The sequence below is a fragment of the Nothobranchius furzeri genome, chromosome 14 (genome assembly GCF_043380555.1).
Source record: "Nothobranchius furzeri strain GRZ-AD chromosome 14, NfurGRZ-RIMD1, whole genome shotgun sequence".
Lineage (NCBI taxonomy): Eukaryota > Metazoa > Chordata > Actinopteri > Cyprinodontiformes > Nothobranchiidae > Nothobranchius > Nothobranchius furzeri.
The window spans coordinates 16,040,732-16,061,473 of NC_091754.1; the positions used below are offsets into that span (position 1 = coordinate 16,040,732).

At 40.3% G+C, this 20,742-nt stretch overlaps 1 protein-coding gene across 2 annotated transcripts in view; it reads left to right on the top strand.

Annotated features, from left to right (window-relative positions):
- erbb4b (erb-b2 receptor tyrosine kinase 4b) overlaps window positions 1-20,742 on the top strand; it is a 453,698-nt gene that overhangs the window by 102,899 nt on the left and 330,057 nt on the right. Inside the window, exon 2 of one of the 2 annotated variants that reach the window (XM_070543942.1) lies at window positions 16,847-16,995. The exons of the other annotated variant lie outside the window; for it this stretch is intronic. The gene's annotated coding sequence lies outside the window, so the exon portion shown is untranslated. The remainder of the gene's footprint in view (window positions 1-16,846; window positions 16,996-20,742) is intronic. 2 annotated transcript variants of the gene reach the window in all.

A 20,742-nucleotide genomic window follows, 5' to 3' on the forward strand; every position in this document is an offset into this window, starting at 1 on the left:
AACGCCTTGGGGTCCTGCCGGAGGAGCTGGTGGACAAGGCCGGGGAGAGGACGGCCTGGAGCTCCCTAATTGGGATGCTGCCCCCGCGACCCAGACCCGGATAAGCGGAGGAAGACGAAGACGAAGACGAAGAAGAATATATAAAAGGGAACAAGTTATGCAAAACTCACATTTTACATTTGTTTGTGCTGCCATGCGGGACTCCACTGCCTCTATAGTATAAACACTCCACATGTGAAAAGAAAAGCTATTCACCCATTTTCTGTTAGTGTTTGGTTTAAGGAAATATCTGCCCAAAACAAGCCGTTTCAAAAAGTCCATGTTTGTGATGTCACTAATGGGGAAATTAACATAGAACCACCTCTTGTGCAAGAAAGAACTGTTTCTAGAGGAGTAGTGGCTCTACTCCTAGCCCCTCCTGGATATAGGAGCTTCTCAGATTATGTATGTATGTATGTATGTATGTATGTATGTATGTATGTATGTATGTATGTAATAGCAAAAGTCTACGTGTTTGATACGTGTTTTTGCAAAGTCCTTAACTGGTTTTACAAGAAATTAATACATGAGTATGTCAGTCAGGTCTTTGCTTGTGTGTAAGTTGAGTTAGTGCCATTTTTTGAGTCCAGTGCTGATGTGGGTCTCATTAAGATTGATGAGAAGGGCTCAATGTCATGGCTGGGTTAGCAGCCTATTGGCGAGCCAAGAACAGAGCCAAGCTCTCCGCTCTGCATTGCACCACATAATTATCTGGTTAAACGTCAAATGAAGAGTCTAATTTATTCAACTAGCTTATTTATGAGCTTAAGTGGGAGTGGTTTGGGTAAGCAGTGCTTGTTTCATGCCCTTTCCAAAGGTGAGACAAAGCTATTTTTATTCACCTTGTTAGGAAATAACAGCCAGAAAGATTGGATAAAGGAAATGAAGAGATTTCAGCAATTATTACACCAAAATATGACATTACCTTTTTACTCATAGGCTGATTTTAAATGTGAAAGATCTTAAAACTTCTTTTTAATACTACCCTTGGGGTTTTCACATATAGTTAAACATTTAACCCTTTTACATGTTTAGATTTTGTATTTTTTTAATGCAAACATACTTTGATTCATCCACTGAGTTCTTACCCTTTATTAACAAAGTGCCATGTATGTTACCTCAATTTCTTTCTAAGTCCAGCAGACCGGACCTGCACTCTGAAGTTGCAAATGCGGTATTCTGGCCACAGAGAGCAGAGGGGGTCTGAGTGACATTTCATTAAAGAGTCATTTTAGCACATACTGGATCAAGAAAATGGAAACAATTACAAAGTATGTCTTTAAAAGACTCAATCCATCATGCGTTTCAACATTAAAGCAGAAGTATGAAGTTTTACCCTTTTCAGGAATTGTGAACTTTTTTTAATCCATTAAAGTGATAGCCTGGCAAGCCAGACTAAACAAATAACTCTGTTGTTTAGTCTGTCTAGGCTCCATTGACAGCTCTCGTCCGTTGTGTGGGTTCTACCATTGTCTTTCAAACTATCTCCTGCTACTGCTACATGCTGATGAGCAACGTGGTGTATTCATCGTAACGAATGTCAGTCAGCAAGGCAGTCCGCTGTTCAAATAGGCAAAAAAAACACCCTTTTTCTAAATAAAGGTATATGCTCCTGATTGTCAGAAACACCAACTCCAAATAGTCCAAAATTGATGCAAAAGCTGTTTCAAACGAGCTGTCGCCATCTGGTTCCACTCCGTTGCATCATCCCGCCCACCAAACCAATAGACTGCCTTGATTAACGCACAAAGCTGAGATTGGTCCACCACTGTGTTCCAATCACAGTGCTCTTTTGGTTTGAAACTCCAATAGTGAGCTGTGACTGGCCATCCATAATGCTGCTAGAGGGCCATGGAGGTTCCAATTGAGCGCTACTAGAATAAACTTCACAAAGCAACAGTTTGGTCTAGTAACGCTCCTGTTCACTAGACTAAGTCTTACCCTGTTCTGTGATATAATATAGGAAATGCATCCATTTTCTTTTGCTAGGCCATCCTCTAGAGCTCCATGCTGTTTGAATTTAGTACCTCTCAGCATTGGCCAATAGCGTTCTTGATAGTGACTTGATGCAGTCTGCTGGATTTTTATACATAGGAAACATTTAACTAATTGGCATAATGAACTGAACTCAGTGATCTGATAAGTAGGTTCAATAGAACTGTTTACTTTGTAAAGTGCTTTAAGATGACTCTTGTGATTTGATGCTTTATATCCATCCATCTGAATTAAATACCATTCAATGTTTGCCTACGTCCAAATCTCAATCATGGAGCATGCATGTGTTTGCAGACGTATCTAGGCTAATGTCAAACATAATACTGTGCAATCATTATTCTCATGTTAATGTGTCTGTTCACATTTCTGTTTATGAACAAGTGCGTCTTAAAAAATAATAATTATAAATATAATTGAAATTAATTTCCCACTGTTTCAATTCCTAGGAATTGTTTGCCATTTTTGACAACAGCTCCCTTATCAATTCCAGTCCCGTGCAAATCACCACACATGTTACATGGCTTAAGCATTTACTCAGCAGGAAACATGGCACCTAAGCGGCGCAAACACTTGAAAGTGTGGTTATACTGTATGAGAAAAGATGACAACAGGGTAACAGAATGGACAATGCCATTGATATTGATCAAAACATATCGATTCCCACCCCTAACCTGGACGCTGGTTCAGTGACAATAATGTGATTGTGAAACCTGACCTCATATATTTGGCTTGAGCGAAGGGTAAAGTGAGATAGTGTAAAAACACCTAATAGACAACTTAGATTGTTTAGCACTTGATCTGTTTTTTTTAAATACCTACCCCGGCTTTCCACAGCAGCCGTCAGCAGCACGTTACTGCAGCAGCACGTCATAGCTGCTGATAGGAACGGCTGTGGTCAACAGAACCTTTTCCACAGGAGCCGTCAGCAGCCGTCAGCAGCGCGAGTCGGCCGCGTCTCAGGAGCAGCATGTCGCGGCCTTTACGCGCCGGTTCTATTTCCTACGCGCGACGCCTCTGAAACGGGTCAAGTTCGACATTTTTGGGGAAGGAAAGACAGGAAATCGGACGCGGAAATGGAGAGAAGCTCCCGAGATTTTCAGAATAAAGAACGTACTGCCTTCCGGTCGCTTTACTTTAAAAAAGGTTACTAACTGTGCGGCCCCGTGAGAAGTTATCACCTAGCTAGCGGTCTCCTTTGTTTTTCAGGTCCGTATTGGCGATTATAAAACGGACAGAACATAAAAACACAAACATTTTGGAGCCATGTTGTAGTTTTCTCCTGCTTGTTGTTGTGTTTACTGACGAAGTCACTCGTGTGACTTCGTGCCCTGTCGGTGACAGCTGCTCCTCTGCTGCGTCGCGTCTCGTGGGAAGGGCCAAGCAGCAGCTAGACGTGCTGCTGCAGTAACGTGCTGCTGACGGCTCCCGTGGAAACCCGGGGCTAGACTTCACAAAACTTAAGAGTGCACAGAGGATTGACCGAAACAGAGAATTCACATGGTCTGCGTCTGCATCTTCCCTCATGTGTCTCCTTGTGTTCGCCATTTGTCCCCAGATCTGCAGCCCTCTAGGTTTCCTTCCACCGGTATCCCCCTCCCAGGTCCAGTGCTCCCGTGGTCCCCCTTAGTCACGCCCCTGTAGTTTTTCTTTCTGTAGTGTTTTCCTTTAGTTTTAGCAGTTCATTTTATTAGTCTCTTTAGTGTGTTTTTCCCACCGGTGTTTGTGGTTTTTCCTCCCCATTAGAATATTATTTATGTTTGCTGCTCTTCTTGTCCATAGGTTTTACTCTTAGGTCATGTTAGTTTCCTCCCTGATTAGTTAATTGCTTTCACTTGGTTTCTCTCCCCACACATCTGCAGCTCATCTCCCTCTCATCCTCCCCAGTGTATAGAACCCTGTCTGTATCTCAAGGTTTTGTCGGTCCATTGTTTGTGTCAGCGTTGTTTTGTTCCCCTCCACTTGGCCTCTAGGTTTGTGCTCTTTAAGTGAGCTTTGCTCTCCAGGATTTTAGGACATTTGTTTTTTGGCTTCCTGCCCCTTTGGATTTCTTTTTGTTCCTGTTACGTCCCCATCAGGTGTTGTTAAAAAGTGAAGGATGGGGTAACATAAGACTGGACAGTGGATATTAAAAGGGTTTTATTGTAACAAAAAGGTTCTAAAAACATGCAAACAGATCTCTCTAAAAGGTTAACATCACAACCAATTATCAACTATAAAAACACCTGGTTAGAACTTTGTTTAAAAGCTTAACCGAACAGAAGGTGTTTTAAAATCCCGAAGTTGATAAAAGTTCCAAAACAATATACTGACTAAAACACCTGGTAAAAACTTATCTTAAAAAGCTTAACCACAACAAAGGTGTTTATAACCGAGGTCAGTAAAATTGCCACAAACAAAGTTAACCTTAAAACCAAACTGCAAAAAGATCCCACTGGATCATCCATAGACTTCTTATTAAGAGTTAAAAACTACCAAAGTTTAAAACAAACAAATCCAAACGAAAAGGGGTTGAACCTGAACCAAACCAAACCAAACCAAACCAAACCAAACCAAACCAAACCAAACCAAACCAAACCAAACCAAACCAAACCAGGAGGACAGCAGAACCCCTGCACTGCTGCCTCCCAGACTGCTGAAGGCACAGCCTTTTTATACAGGTGTTGGCAATCAAGGAAGATTCAGCTCAGCTGTGCTCCTCAGCAGCCCGGGAGAGAGGAGGAGGAGGAGGGGCGGTGTCAGGCTGTTTCACCGGAGCTGGGTGATCCTGGCTCCTGCTCTTCCCTGGCCAGACTGGCAACCGTAACAGTTCCCATCCAAATAAAGGGATTTTACTTTACAAATCACTCCTGCCTCTTGTCGTCTGGTGTGTATGCATTTTGTGTCCACACCTCCTCCTGGCTCACATCGTGACAAGAATCACAGCTTTGCTGATATAAGGAGTCTTTCTTTAACAAAGTGGGGCAACAATGTGGAATGGATTTCTTATGTAAGGGGAGTGGGTGTCTTCCTGTGGGGAGAGGAAGTGAGTGTAGAATACGGTTACCATCACCCAAAAACCTCCTCATTAAGAAACACCATATGGTATCACCACGCAGAAGCCTGAAAGCCAGTGAGCCGAAGACTGTAGCTGGGTGTACTTGTTGACTGAAAAACCACCATGGTCCAAACTTGAGAAGAAAAAACCTGATTTCATCTTTGCTGATCAGTCTAATTACATGTAAGGAAGGGGAAGCCTCATAGGTGCAAATGAGAGGAATAAAATGAGTTTGAAGCAACAAAATGACTGATTATTGTCTTTAATATTGTCATTTGATTTAAAATTTCATTCGTCCGTCATATGTCACTAAAAAGCATTCGTAAGTGTTATTTTTCTTTACAGTTCATACCTTTTATGATCGGGTAAGCCTGAAAGAATGTGTGCCTGCTGCAATATTGGTCTTGCTTTTGCAGAAATACAGATCGTTTAGAAGAAGGAAGATGGGAGGAAAATGTTTCATAACAAGGGTTCACTCTTTTTTTTAAGTGTTTCACCTTAAAATTGTGTTTTTCTTTAATGCTGTGTATAAATTGTAATAATCCGCTTTATTCACGATCTACTTAAAGGATATGGCTCAGTAGAGCTAGGTTAAAAGAGAATTTTTAACAAAATGTTTGCCCTTCAGCAGTTTATCCTGCTGGATGGAAACGAGAGAAAAACAATGTTTGACATTATGTCTCCATAACTTCTTCACACAGTTCATCCCAGTGGTTTTCCAGTGGTTATCAATGTGTAACAAGTGCTTTTCCCCTCTGGTGATATATAAGACGATAGAGATGGGGAGCAAACGTACGACATTTTGTATGATGAACAGATGTAACACGTGTTAGGTCTGTGTTGCAGTGTGCTGCATCATTCGTGCATGATGCATTTGGGTGAAATTCAGTGTTCCTTTTTGTAAGCATGAGAGCATCATGATAACAGAAAAGGCAGCTATGAATGTTGATGGAAACATTTTTGAAGAATGGATTACAAAAAAAATTACAAATAGATTAATAAAGTTTCTTATAATAGCACCGTTCTAGCACATCTTTAGTTTTATTATGTTTTATGTTCATGTTTTTTTATGAATCCTGCGGCTGCATCATCCCTAGGTTGCATTTTAATGCTGATTATGTCACAGCAAAGATACAAACCTGTTCAAATTTAAAGGAAAATCAAAAAGTATTTTCAGTTTTCCCAAAATTTGAGGGCAGCTGTATCTTCATTGTCAAAGGCTATCCCAGGATTCATTGTAGTTTTTTTTTATATTTGAGAGTAAAGAAAAAATAATTAAATGGCAATATGTGAGAATTGTACAGTTAAATAGTCACGAAACAGTCTAATGCAGGGGTGGGCTGGTATTCTGCACCTTTTTGTTGTTCCTTTTTCAACACAGTTGATTCACCTACGCAGCAGCTCATCAAGCTCTGCAGAAGCTGGTTAATCACCTGCTGAATGAAATCAGGTGTGTTGAAACAGGGATCCACTAAGGCCTAGTCCACACGTAGCCGGGTTTTTTTTAAAACGAATATCCGCCCCTCCAAAAACTTGCATCCACACCACCGCGTTTTAAAAAATAACTCTGTCCACACGTACCCGGATAAATACGTTGTTAAGGACATGCCAGACCTGTAGGCGGCAGTACTTCCCCCGTTCTTAACCTCGTCCTTCATCTGTGGTCTTCCGCAAGGAGCAGTAATTCCGCTTGCAAAAACAAACAAGCAAAAAGCGCTTGGACAATTGATGGATCGGGTAGTGACAGAGCGCAGCTCTGAGGGCATCCATGCTGTCGGCTAGTGTAAACACAGGTCGCATATGTGATGTCAGCATTTTTTTGTCGCGGAAAGTGACGTTGCGGACCTTAAAACTCCGGTTTTTTCTGTCGACATGCAGACACCCAAAACGGAGAAAACGCAGATCTTCACTTTGGCCGGAGTTTTTAAAAAGATCTGTTTTCGTGTGAAAAAACTCAGTTTTCGTATGGATGACAGGCCAAAACGTAGAAAAATATCTACGTTTTGGCAGATCCCCGGCTACGTGTGGACAGGGCCTAAAACATGTAGGACAGCAGCCCTCGAGGACCAGAATTGCCCACCCCTGGTCTAATGGCTCAATCCTTTTGGAAGGAAGTTTTGTTCTCAGGCAGCTGGGCGGGGTGGGGTGTGTGTGTGTGTGTGTGTGTGTGTGTGGGGGGGGGGGGGTGCTCAGTTTTTCTCCTTTCAAAAAAAAAAGTTTGTTTAAAATGAGTGAGCTGGTGAAGTTGCGGTAACTCTGCCAAGCAAATGCTGAAACTTGGCATTTGTTGTTCAACACCAGCAGGTAAAAAGCTCCAGACTTGTTTAATGAACCAAAGTCAGTAAACAGGAGCGACCCAGAAGTTTTTTTTTCTTGTGCCCCTAAGAAGCCACAGCATCCTTTTGTTTTACTCTAATATCAGGTGAAGCAGGCTAACATTGAGCTAGCAATGCTAAGGGTGAATTAGAAGCAAATAGTCAACTTTAAAAATATCTCTTTTAATGACCAACAACTCGATGTTACAGTGAAATGTATGTATGAAGTGAATAATGAGTCAATTGTGGCGTTTTACTTCCTTTAATAAGTTACACCAGCAAGCTAACAGCAACACGACAAACCTCCACAGTTTCTCCAATGTCGGAGGCATAATATCGTAATAAGTACAGTAAGTGCACCCTGTTGTACAACACCCAAGAGTGCTAACATCAGATGTGACAATGTATTTATCTACTTATCAACCTACTGTGTATGACACATCTTTGCTTGTCATCTAGAATATTCTGATGCAAATCCGTAACTGGCAACAGCCATGAACCTCATGGAACAGCAGTGAGAAAATGGTTTTTGCTTAGAAAAATGGACTGCAGTAACCAAATTTGACCACATGATGCCATTCTTAATTCCATCTTACAAACTGCACCTTAAGGGGGTTGTGTTTCAGGGCTTTTTTGAATTGCCAGTTAGTTCTTTAAATTTATTTTTTGTAAATAAATAATAAGAAAAATACTAAAAATTGTTCAAAATGATGGGTCCTGTATTTGCTCAAGTATTGCATCTAAGATTAGGTGAACCTCTGTTCAGCACCATCACGGTTGCTAGGCGATAAGACGCATGCTCATGTAAGGCTGAGTATAAATATGGACACTAGACTGTCTGAATTCACTGACAGTCTTAGCGGTCTAGGAAGGAACCAAACTATGCGGCTTGGGTAGGACGAGTCCTCAGATGGGGCATGTCCAGGGAGTGGCCTGGGCTAACACATGCCACCCTTAGAATCTGACTGGCAAACCCAACTGAATTCTATTTAAATTTGACTTTAGATTGCTCACAAAAGACTTGGGATTACAAACCTCAAGCATGTACCTTTAACATTGGTTTCTAGCCCAGCCAGCAGAACATTTCTGTTTTATTGGCATTATCCTTTATTCATTATCCTTTAATATTTATTATCTAAAAAATGCGAACAAAGGAAATAAAAAGCACAACCATAGATGCCGCCCAAGCATAAACAAGTGCCCCACCTGGGCCACTCCATTTTAATAGGTCGGGACACACCACTGTCCTCAGATAGATGCTACCACTGGATTTGGACACGCCCACTGATATTTCAGTACTTGTGTGTCCATCATAGAAGGGTGAGAAGATTTGTATGAAATGTCTTTTGGAAAACATCCAATTAGTAAAGGTTATATCAAGAATTTATCTATCTATCATCTATCTATCTATCTATCTATCTATCTATCTATCTATCTATCTGTCTGTCTGTCTGTCTGTCTGTCTGTCTGTCTGTCTGTCTGTATTCAAATGCATCATCACATAAAGAAACCACGAGAACCTGCCCGTCATGTCACTGATACTTCATTATAAATTTAAACCATCCTGCTCAATGACTACTAAACTTCACTGACCCCTGCTGCTCAGGTAATTTCAAAGGCTTCACTTTTAATGATCCTAATACTGAAGATTAGTCATTGTTTTATTAATTAAAATTTGGGTATAATGGATATATCTAAATGCATGCTCTTCATCACATTCTCTCTAAATATCAATGCTTAACTTTATTATTTATTTATTTATTTAATGAACTAGTCTCACAAAGCTCGCTCTCGGCTGCGATAACACACGGCCTCGCCTCAAGACAAGCCCAATCCTGAAGCAGTTACTCCACCACTCATATCCCCCCCCCCCCCCCCCCCCCGGAGTGATGTGTGGACACTTGTGAGTTCTGCGCTTGCTTCATCACACAGCAGGTTTTTGTGGCGCTCATTGATTTCTCAACACCAGTCGCCCTCACACTATGGGAAAAGAGCTGAACTGAGAATTGATTTTTATCATCATTGGCCCCAATCGCCCCACTGCACCAACAGTCACAGACCTGTCATAAAAAGGTCAGAGAAATTATCGTTCCTGCCTCCTTGCACTGAAGGATTCGGGTATTTAAGGGCCTATTGATTAGTGAATTTGTGAAATTCCTCAATATGTTTACATATATTTACTTAAAGAATAACATTTTTACGTTTACGGTAAATTCGATGAACATGGCGTGTTTTTTTCCACAGTTGTGATTATTTGGTTTGTGCGTTTAGGTGTGGGAGTTATTTAACCGTATCCATGTGTAAGTGCATGACTGACTTTAGATGTTGTTTTAGTCAAAATGATTTTAAACTATGTGCACAAGTGTTTGTGTACCTGCAGATAAAAAAAACGTCTCTTTCAATAAAAAGTTAATTTTAAATTTCACAATTTTTTTATCCTATAAAACTAAACTACAGTGAATGCATTTTTTTCCTTCTACAATTATGCATAGAGATGATTAACTGTTGATGGAAAATGTTTTGATATGTTAAACAATAGACCTCAAAGCATCCTTCACTATTTCCTCAAGTTTAGATGAAGAAAAACATAGCGTGCACACACGCGGAGTACGCTTCCATTCCCGCGAGTTGTTCCTGATCAATAGGTGGCAAACGGGGCAGTCATCGATCAGCTCAGTGCACGGAGGCTAATTTATGCCACCGCTCCAGCAATCCCTCCGCACCGAGGCAGCAGGGTGTGAAATTCAAATTATTATTACAGCCGGGCAATTCCATTATCGGGGGGGAAGGATATGTCGCTCCGGCACATATTGGCTGTCTTCGTTGTGTAAAGTGAGAAAGAGTCTGAGGAAGAATGCAGACCCAAAGCAGCCCTTTGTGTCCATGGCTGGAGAGAAACTCATTTCTCTAGGTTTTGATGATAGCATTTTCTTCTTCTTCTTTGGTGTCCTTGCACGCTTCCACGCCTACCATTAAGAAAATCAAAGTGTGCACACCTCTTTTGTAGCTGAAACTGCTGCACTCTATATTGATAGACAATGCATCTTCCTTTATTTTCTTACCTCAGGAACATCCCTTAAGTCTTCAAAAGATGCCCCGCAGAGTAGTTAAGTCTTCCAGCAAAATGTATTATCAGAGCACCATAAAGGGTTGTGGGACATGGATGAATCCCACATGAGCAGCCAGTTAAAAGGTTTACAGGGTAAGATAAATATTTTATTCAATACTTGAAGTCATTGGGTGGTTGTTGTAAGGTTTCCTTTAGATTGCTCATGAGACTTTGTACACTAAGCCGTTGACATCCCTGGGGTTAATGATCTTGCTTCAACATTTCTAGAGATAGGCCCGAACAGATGTTTCTCATTTGATTTTTTATTGATTTAACTGATTTCTAGTCTTTAAGAGCAGTTTTTCCTGTTAAAATTCACAGGAAGGTTTTAGTAAAGTGGCTGAGACTATTTTTTTTACAATAGTTTTATATTGAATCTGCATTATGCACATGTATTAAAGTGCTCCAAATCTTACACTGAACAGTCTTTTACTAGCAATGTCCCGATACAACTTTTCACTTCCGATACGATACAGATATTGCAGCCTTTAGTATGTCCAATACCGATATCAATGTGATATGACATCGGCACAAATTATACATACTTTTACCTATTAGGGAGTGTGGAATTTATGAAAGTGTTGCTCAAGTGATATTACTCAATTGGAGAACAAGAGCCAATGTCCGTAAGTCTGAAAAAAAAAACTTTTTTTTAACCATTGGTTGCATAAATGGGAACCTTAACGGACTGCTCATATCAGGTATTTTTGATGTCATCCGATGCAATGTTTTTGGACCAATTTCGAATTACTTCCGATATCGATTTCGGAACGGGACATCCCTATCATTTACTATGGGATAGGTTACTACTTCTCATGGACCGGTTGCTAATATAACTTTATTATTTTAACTGTAACTTAGAGAACCGAATGGTTGTGAATGATGGCTCGTCCATAGGGGGTGCTGGGGCCACCCTCATTGATGTGAAGGGAGAAAAAAATCTAAATGGTAAAAATATCTACAATATATCGACATATATTTACAGTGAATGTGTTATTTTTTTTATTATCTGTGTGTACTAATATGTAATGTGAATTATTTAAACATAATTTTCAACAGCTGCCATTTATTAAACAGGGGAATTCCTCCAACATACTCACTAATATCTCTCCTGGGACGCTGGAAAAAGTGCCCCTGAGCTGCAGCTAAACAACCAATCAGTGGTGGCTGTTGATTTTTATTTTTATTTTCGTGGGGAGCAATTTAACAGCTTTTGTAACGAAAAGAGCATGCCAGCTGATTAACATGACCCGTTATGGGAAGCTGCTTATGAAAAACGAGGTTGTACTATGAGCATGTTTCTTATCCATTTGCTTCCTTACAAACTGATAGTTTATGGGCAGATTCATTGAAAAAAATGACTGTTTAATTGAAAAAAAAATCTTTAAAAAATGTGTAAATTTGAGTCGCATTCCTGGTTTTTTTTAAACCAGCAAAATTCAAGCAGGCAGAAAAAATAATCTAAAAAACAAAAACTCATAGATTAGAAAATTGTTCACATTATGAATGTATTAAAAATAGCCTCATCACTCATAATTCTAATAATTAAGTCTGATATGTGCGGTTGTGACGACTGGGCTGATTTCAGATACACTATCCACATATCACCACCAGGGAACGCCAAACCACCATTCTTATGTGACACAAACAGACAGGTAACAGCAAAATAGTTCCAAAAACGTGCTTAATACTCACCGATAGATGCAAAAGCAGCATAAAAACCAAGCAAAGCTAATTTCACGAAGTTAAAAGCATGAACTTAGTCTTACCTTTGCCGGTTTAAGGTTGTAATAATCCGTGTTTTAGTTTTTTTTTTTAAATCCAATTTTTACATGCAGGAGAGTGTTCAAAGTCTCTGATACCACATTCCATCATTTTCGGGTTCTTCATAATAATAAAAAAAACTCCATGAGGTGTACGCAGCTACTCTAAAACAGCACAGCACGATGAACTGTGGATAATTTCCGGTTCTGTCTTGACCTGAGCTGTGACTCGGCACCTGCCAGTCTTCTGTGCTTTTCTTCACGGGCACTGTACCCGTGTACTGGAGAGGGCATCCTGCACACATGCGCCATTTAGCATTGGCCTGCAATTATGGATCACAGTTGATCTCATGTTTGATAGAAAATTTACATAGTAGGCTTGTGTATATATTTGAGTAATAGTATGCATAGTATAATATGAAAGCACATGAACAATCGAAGGCCAAGCATGCTGACCTGATGGCTGAATGTCAGAGGGATGGATGCACATTCTGTTGGGAGCCCATTGAAGTGGGTTGCAGGGGCTTTGCAGGCTAGTCTTTACATCTGGTCTTGGGATTCCAAAGGATCTGTGGACTGCACAGGCAAAGAGCCTTGGAGAACTTCATGGAAACAGCTGAAACAGCTTCATTTTGGCTCTGGTTAAGGAGGGGGGATGTGTGGTGTAGTGAGCCAGCTTGGACAGATCTGGGCCTAGTCATTCCCGGCCTTGAGATGAGTCTAGTCTAATTAATGTGTAAAATTGATTTTCTGTAAAACTGCTTATTTGGAGAAGGGAAACAACTGATATATTTTGGAATTGTAGTCATTTTACAATTGTTCATTTGAATACTTATAGTGGACTAAGAAGGGAAATTATTTCACAAATAGCCCCACCAAGAATTTTTGTTTCACAAGCTGCTACTGCTGGTTGTGCAAAGAATGTCCTGAGCATCGCCCCATCAGCTTGTTTATTTCATTGATGTGGGCCAGAGTGATAAAATGTAATTCCGTTTTTTTGTCACATCAGTTCTCAGTGAAGAAATGCTTCCGAGTGGTCCTTTTTGGTTTTGAATTCAAGGATAATCGAAATGCAACTCGCCACTGGAATAACTAATGGGCTACTTTAATAAATTCTAATGATGTCTCTTCATTATTACGATATACTTCATAATATGTTTTGAATCTTTAAAAAAATCGAGCCTTTTCTCCTTTGCTGCCTCTTCTGTGCCTTCCTCTACTATAATGAACACTTTCGATGCCTTTGTGTCTCTCTTTCCAGTATCACTCAACCGTGACGACTTTGTCTATGAATGCACTAGGAATGAGTGTTGTTTCTGCTTTGAAATTAATCCCCTAAAATTACAAACAAAGCAGGAGACTTTGCTTTTGTCTGTAATCTCCTTAGCCTTCAGGAGATGCCAACCTTGAGTTTTAGAGCCACGTTGTAACACTTGTAAAGTGTGTGGCAAATTGTGGCTTTTTGTAATCATGAGCCAATAAGTAATCACTGTTGTCTACAAAGTCACCCTGATGGAGTCATTAGGTAAGACCACTTTTATCCGTGTACATTTTGGAAAACAAGATAAGGAACCTATTGGCAGGAAAGCAACTAACTGAAGAGTTGGAAAACATGGCCATGACATGACAGATGAGGAAACTGCAGTTTTAGTGGAGGTCGACTCATTAAAACGGAAGTTCAGTGCAGTGCTGGACGCTACGAGGCTTAGTCTTAAAATGAACAGGCGTTTTTCTTGGCCTTGAGTCGCAATTAATTATCACCACAAGGAGCCTCAACTCTACACTGCGTGCTCTGTTTTTTTTTTTTTTTGTGTCTAAAAAGAAAAGAAGAAAATTTGATGAAAGACAAAAAGGCAAACGAGAGAACATAAGTCACAAAGAGAGGTGGGACTGCTGGTCACCATTGTGTTTCTGACATTTTCGCTTGTTTTTCAGGTGGTCATGTTCTTTTTTCTCTAAATTTCAGCTGGCATCAGTTAAACTCTCCAGTAGGATCGACGATGTGCGTGAAATGGTCAAATGCAAACATTTCAAAAGGCACCCTGAAAAATCCCACCCCGTCAGCTGCGTGATCATTAAACAAAATGTTTAATTATAAAATGTGTGCAATGGGAGAGTTCAATCAAACGAACTTAACATTTCGCATTTAGATGCTGCAAATCTGCAGGTGTGTTTGTCTCCATATTTAGAGTAAATACTCAAAGTTCTCAGAGGGAAAACTGATGGTGGCAATTTTGATTAGTAGGAAAAAAAAGTTGCCTCCTGGATTTAACTAAGCAAATAGGTTTGAGCGTCCTTTTGTATAATTACTGCATGGGTGATTATCTTTCAGCTGCAACAAGTTGTTTAACCTCAGCTGGTGCAACGAGTTGCTTCTCCTTTCTCAAACAACCTTGTGGAAAGACACATCTGGTGGTCGTGGAAAATGTGTTGGTTTGTTTGAGAAGGCTCAGATCATTGGCACCAAGCAGAGAAAACATCTAAGATGATGCAGAAACAACTAAAACTGGGTTAAGAGCAGCCCAACGCATTATTAAAAAAAAAGTCTGATGAGTCCAGATGGACCCTGTTCCGGAGTGATGGTGCATCAGGGTAAGAAGAGAGACAGATGATGTGATGCACCCATCATGCCTAGTGCCTACTGTATAGGCCTGTGGGGGCAGTGTTATGGTCTGGGCTTGCTGCAGTTGGTCAGGTCTAGGTTCAGCAACAGGATGTGCTCCAAGAATGAGGTCAGCTGACTACCTGAATATCCTGAATGACCAGGTTATTCCGGGGCTGCGCAGTGGCGCAGTGGTTAGAGCTGTTGCCTTGCAGCAAGAAGGTCCTGGGTTCGATGGATGGACCAGGTTATACCATCTTTCCTGGTGGCACCGGCATATTCCAGGATGACAAAGCCAGGATTCATGGGGCTCAAATAGTTTAAGAGTGGTTCAGGTAACAATTTTATTGTTTGTTTTTAAGGCGCTGAATGGCTTAGCACCACCTTACATATCCGAGTTACTCACTCCTGATGTGCCAGGCAGGACTCTCCGTTCAGGTGACCTACACCTACTACAGATTCCCCGTCTACGCTGCAAAACCCGTGGTGAACGAGCTTTTTCTGTATACGCTCCAAAACTCTGGAATGATCTCCCGCTGAATATCAGACTCTCCTCCTCCATTGGGGTTTTTAAGTCTCACTTAAAGACTTACTTTTATTCCCTTGCTTTTACTGCCTAGCTATTTTATCGATGGTTTGTTTACACTGTTCCTTTACTGATTTTATTGACTTCTGTTGTTTGGTTCTTTGTTCTATGCTCTAGCTGTTTTATTCTTTTATATTATTCGTTTAACCTTATATGTTTTTACTCCTGTACAGCACTTTGGTCAGCTCACATGCTGCTTTTAAATGTGCTTTATCAAATAAATGGAATGGAATGAGACATCATTTTCACATGTGGATGGGCCATCACAGAGTCCAGACCTTAACCCCATTGAGAATCTTTGGGATGTGCTGGAGAAGGCTTTGTGCAGCGGTCAGACTCCACCATCATCGGTGCAAGTTCTTGATGACACATTAATGCAACGCTGGATGAAGATAAATCTTGTGACATTGCAGAAGCTCGTCAAAACTACGCCACCGTGAATGTGTGCCGTAATCACAGCTAAAGGAGGTTCAACAAAATATTAGTGTGACCATTTTTTGGTGGCGACTCGTTATTTTTTTGGGCCGAAGGTATTTTTAGTTCAGTTATTTGATCTTTTCAAATAGATGTTTTCAAAGAAATCGTGCATTCATTCTGCCATATGGAATAAAAGATCAATTGGTTTACTAATGAATTGAGCTCAAAATGTTTGTTCATGAAATGGCCTGAAATTATTTTAAAACTTAGTATCAAGTTGAGTGTGTGTGTGTGTGTGTGTGTGTGTGTGTGTGTGTTTGTGTGTGTGTGTGTTGTGATTGCATCATGTTTGCTCTACGTCTACACAAGTCAAAGATGTCGACTATCTGAAGACTTGGCTTTCCTCTGACATTTTCCCGTGGTTGTCCTAATGGCTTTGACCCGTTCCTTCATCCCAAGGGTTTCCTCTTCATGACAGCCGCCACATGAACTGGTGTTAAGTGAACAGCTAACAGGATGGGGTTGTTTTTAGTTTATCTTTTTTTTTTTTGTCCAAGTGGAGATTGATTTCTTTGCCTTGCGACCTTGAAAGGGTTAAACATCACCTAGCCCTCTGTTACAGGGAGATTACATTTAGCTCCTGATGCCAAACCAAATAGGCGACCAGTCCGTCTGGTTCGAGAAGATTCAGAGAAAGAGAAGACTAAAAGAGGGCACAGCAAGAAAAATGTACAAAAAGATGAATGATACCTGGTGATGCCACTCTTGATTTTGTCCTTCAACTAACTCATTCTGTTGTGAACATGAATTCTTGCAAAAAAATGATCCAGACTGTTTTCTTTGAATGACACACACCAATATTTTAGCACTCAGACAACATAAAACTTAGATTATATTTTTAAAATAACCTTTTTGTCCTGCAGGAATGTTCTCAAATAGGATTTCTTTTATCTAACCATTTTGTTTTCTGCTCTTTTGTCTTCCAGGTAACATTCTACTTTTGTCATCCCTGTCTCCTCAGCATCAATGATGACCACATGTGTGATAAGTAATGCAGATTTACACCGCTGAGCCAAGCAGGCTGTTGTATGCAAAACAGGAGTGACACAGTAGCTGTTATTGAACTTGTGCTCAGGTGACAAGATGCACAAACACTAATCCATGCAACATATTTAAATGAAGTTTCTACTTTTTATTAGCTTCATGATTTATCTTACTTCAGAAATATTTAGCATTATCTTATACTGGGATAACGTAGTACTCTCAGAAAATACAAAGAGTCAAGAAGTGACCATTTTGTTGCTGCACATCTGCTTGAATGCTATTTTGCAGAATGTTGTTTGATTTTCTGTTTGTGGCACTGTAATAATATCTGAAGCATCCATGCAGGCAAACATATTGCATTAGTTCTGGTGCAAATCATTATGTTTCCTTTATTTGGTAGAAGCAAACATGAGCGATCTCTTTGCAAAGCATTTTTTTCTTGGATCGGCTGACTCACTGGGTAAATAATATTCTCAAACACAAACATGCTTCTCTCTTTTAATGCCTGAGCTAGAAATACACAAGATGCTAATATGAGAGAGTCATTTGTTGTGGTTGGGTTTTGGGCTGTAACGTAGTTTGACTGGTTGTAAAGGTGACGTATCTAACGTGATCTGTTCAGACTTGAAGTGCAGATGTTGAGGTTGCATGAACTTCTGATCTTTGCCGGTTAACTTTTATCCAATTTAGATTCTTAATGTTTAGTTTAAAACCGCAAAACACAAGACATGACGATACAAGTTGGATGCATGTAGATTTTAAGACCATTTTTGACTTCTTTTAAGAAGTAGCTGGATCACATTGAGTTATTATTTTTTAAAGAGCAGATTTGTCAAGAAGGTATTTATTTTTGAGTTTCACATAAACTTCTACCTTTATGTCTTGCATTAGCCTCCGATAGAAAATAGATAAGGAACTGCTTGGGTCAGAAAAAGCCCCACAGATCTACCTCACATAGCAAATTTGCTCTGTAGCGTGAGTGCAAGTTAATTAATTATGACCAATAAGATGTGATGATTCCATATAAATATGAAATATCAACCTGACTGATCTTTGAATGTTTAATTAGACAACAGAGAAGGCTGTTGTTGGTTTTACTTCTAGGAGACAGCAGAGCACGTCTTGGCTAGTAGAAGCTAACCGTTAGCATTAGCAACTCCAGGCTTTGCTTATTTGTGGAGATAAAACATCCAGCAAACGGGAGCAGTGGAAGAGTCACGTTGCTGTTAGCCAATCAGAAGAGAGATGTCATATCATGAATAATATTAAGGCTCCAAATGCAGGTCCCCCCCCCCCCCCCCCCACACACACACACACACACCACCTCCCTGACATAGGAGCGTGATAGTGTTTTTTCCCTCACCAAAAAACAACTCAAAAAGAATTACTTCATCCTAGAGACCACAGCAGATTGATAAAAACATTTAAGTAGTCATTAATATGTTTGTTTGACCTATTCATCAGTGGGTGTTGTCTAATGAGTCTTGGCTAGTTTATGGGTGTCCTCACAGAATAAAACATCAGCATTTTCATTTACTTGTTATCAATTATGCCTTCTTGACATTCAGGAACATGTGAAACATGCTGGATTTTGAGGTTTTTTGGGGGGAATACATGTCTAATTTCTCTTATCAATGAATGATGAAATTATTAATGCTTCAGAAGCTGCAATCCGTTTAAACTTGGTATTGAAACATAAAAAAAGCTAATAAATCTCTAATAATACATCAAGTAGTTGCCATGCAGTTTCATCAGGCTGTACGCTCAACATGGGGGAAGTTGTGTGCATCCAAATTTCCTGGCAGACAGAAGCTTCAGAGTGAGAAAGTTTCAGTATTGTACGTTTGACAAAGCGCTGTTAATGCAGTCATTTACGCTGATGCATCTGTGCGTGGAAGTGGTTATTCCAGTCGGTGTTGATCATAAAGATGTCAAAACACACACACACCCCGCCATCACTCGGCTGGCTGTATGGCTACCTGGTGCTCAGCCAGCAGTTGTTAAATTTTTGAGTGCTTCTGCTGAAAAGTCGAGGAAAAAAATGTGCAAAGCTCGAGCAAAAGCAACGCAGCAAAACCAGAGATCAGAATGACGTTTTACATACTGCGAGGGGAGAAACTGTGTAAACAAAGAGTGACAAATGTGAGTGAAAGAGAGCCTGAACCAAACTGAGTCACAGCAAGTCGCCCTGCTTTGATTTCTGGTCTCATCTTGAATTTAGAAATCTCTGTAGTATCAGGTTTAAAATCACATGGTTATGAGCACTGAAACAGAGTAATTGCCTTGAGCAGTTGCACACACAGTCTTGAATAAATTATCTTGTTTTTTTTAAGCACACTGGGAAAAATGTGGAGTGAGATGAAATCTTTGCATTCAAGACAGAAAAAAATCAGGAGAAAATGAGACGGCAAAATATAAGAAATCTATATGAGCCAGCTTTGGTAACAGTGTTAAAATCTGTTTGAGTTTGGTGAGCAGAAAATCAACACGTCCTCGTACCCAGGGGTTCAATTGGGTTGGGACGTTTTAGCACTCAGCCTTGACAGATCCACAGTGCAATGCCCTTGTGAGTCATTTAATGCTGCAACATCCATCTTCACCAGTGGGCAAATTGTGACCAACAGTGACTCAAAAATAAATAAATGAATCACAGCAAAAACAAAAAGTTTTAGGTTTCATGCAAAGCTCTTTGTTCTACATAATTTTGCAAACACAGCAACTGGCTGCCCTGATTGTGTCAAAGTCTAATTTCAGTAAGAGAAAAATTGGTAAAATGTGTTTCACTGCATAACATAAACACATATGTTATGCTGTAAGCTCATCAGAACAGTGTCAAAGCAAATGCAAACCATAATGAAACATGAAGGAATGGAGTCTGACTCCTCCTTTCCACTAGACACGTGAGCAGCATGTGACCTAATAGAGGCGTTGTACTCACGAGATTCCTTCCCACCGAGAGCGTTTCAGCATTTCCACACAGCTAGTCCCACAAGCTCACAAAGTCACGGGAGAATTGCAACACCACACGCAATTTTGGAGTTTCCATGACGACAAGCAAGGATGCAGACGACCCCAAAAAGCTCTGTGGTTTATTCTGTTGTTTACCTCCGCTACGAAGATTTCACAGGGAATGTTGTACGTTTTTACTACATTAGTAACACCTAAATTAACTTTTTTGCCGATATGTTACTGCTTTTGTTTTTGACTTAACGTCTGGCCCGATCTGAGCTGTGGAAATTGACATGTTCTCGAATTGTAGTGAATAAAAAATTGACTCAAAATGTAAACAACGCGTCCTAATGCTTTTGGGATGTGTCAAAAACGTAAGTTTGTGACTGGTGGAAGGACCCCATCTACTATAATGGCAGATAATTTCCACAGCGTAGGTTTTGCGGCCGTTTCGTGGTGATTAAGCTTCCGGTGGAAAGGAGGGGTTAGGCAAATTCATTGAAAATGCTTTGCATAGATCAAATTCACTTCTCTCATCTTCCTACGTAAAGGTGTCAACCAGAAATCAAACATTTGCCTGTATTCATGTTCCAGTGACCACAAATTCAGCCATTTTATAACAATTTTCCATTTTTGTTTGTATAAAATCAGTCTCGACATCAAAGGTTTGTCCTTTCTGCTATGAGGAGCTCAGTTTGTGCAGAGTTGTCTGTTAGCAGGAGGTCAGCAGGTCCTTGGGCTGACCTGGCCTCCCTTTTGACTGACCTGCTGCTCATTAGTGCTGACCTGTAGTTGGCAGGCGTGAAGGTGATAGGAAGGGGTCGTGACCTGAGTGGGAGTGAGTTGTGTATCTGCCTGGACTAAATAATTATGAAAGGGGACAGTGGCA